We start from the raw sequence: 1,500 nt of genomic DNA, 5'->3' as shown, positions 1-1,500 counted from the left end.
ACCTGAAAGACCTTAGTGACTTAATGAGAGTGACAAATAAGGGAGAAGTACCCCAAATCCTGTTAGTTTGTGTGAATCTTCTTTTTCACTTGTCACAGATGAAGAGCATTTAAAACGAAATACAATAATATATCTGTTTTTAACAGTAGTAGCAAAAAAGCAAAAAAAAAAAAAAAAAAAAAAAAGTCCACATATGGAAGAACTATACTTGTTTATGTTTAATGATTTAATGTTATCTCTAAACTTGGACAAATGTCAAAAAAAAAAAATACTACTACCCATAGCACAACATTGTTCCTAACAGGTTTATTAATATAGTATTTAGAAAACATGTCATATAGAAAATTCCTCTTTTCATTTTGTTTCCTTTTTGTTTTAACCATATCAAATTTCTTTTTTTTTCTTTACCTGATAATCTTGATCTCAGTCCAGCCTTTCCTGCAGAAGCTGCTCCTTTTTGCTTACAGTAGCCACCAGTCTGTCTTTTCTTAAGAATACCTTGCAAGTCCTAATAGTGTTTTTCAGGCATGTCCATTTCCATGTTTCAATTTGGTTTTTGCATCTGTGATGCATTTCTCACTGAGAACATACAACCATAATGATAGTGCCTGTAGACTTCTAAGTATGCTGGAAAAATAGCACTGATGCTGGAGCCAGAAAAAAATAAAAAAATAAACAGAACTGAAATAATAACATTTTAAGCTTTGTTGAAGGTGACTGCATTCATCAGTCAATTAGCATGACATTGGGGGAGATACGTATTTACTTGCAGATATTTTTTCTGGGAGGTCTGATGGACAACAGAATGCTTAGAGTTGTTTTCTTTTTTCTTTTTTTTCTTTTTTTTCTTTTTTTTTTTTGGAGGAAAAAAAGTTTTGTTTCAGAACAAAATCCATGGAACACCGTGTAATGCCTCTGGATATATCACGCTCCAGTTTGTAGAACCTTTCTGACTTAGGAAGTTTCTCAGTTGCCTGCTTAACTGCTCTGCTTCCTATTAGATGCCTTTGGTCCTGAGGGGTTCCTTTGTTTCATTTAACTGTTTTTATACCTTCCCAGGCTAGCGAAATATAAATAAACTAAAGAATGAAATCACTCCTGTACTGGGTGTTGGCAAAAACAGTGTTGCCTTGAAGTAAATGCTTACATACAGGTCTTTTATTGTAAGACACTGCAGTTTTCGCCTGTGGTTTTGTTCCTTTCTCCCTTTTCTTTAGCCCTATGGTTGTGTAGTGCATATATTTTTGATTTCTTGCACTATACTGGATGTTTAGGATGTTAAGCCCAGTAATATTACTTATTAGTGGCAGCTTCATTGATAATTTTAAGTGATTAATTTATATACATATGCTTTCATCATTTGCCATGTTATTTGTAGTATATTCCTATGTGTACATAAGCTAGCCAAGCCATAATGCACAACTAGTGTATAGCAATACATGGCACACCTTACTTTGGCACAAGCACAAATAATGTATGCCAGATGTGCTGGCAGATCCA

The sequence above is a fragment of the Netta rufina genome (assembly GCF_964035555.1).
Source record: "Netta rufina genome assembly, chromosome: 28".
In the NCBI taxonomy this organism is placed as follows: Eukaryota; Metazoa; Chordata; class Aves; order Anseriformes; family Anatidae; genus Netta; species Netta rufina.
This window is presented reverse-complemented; position numbering follows the sequence as displayed.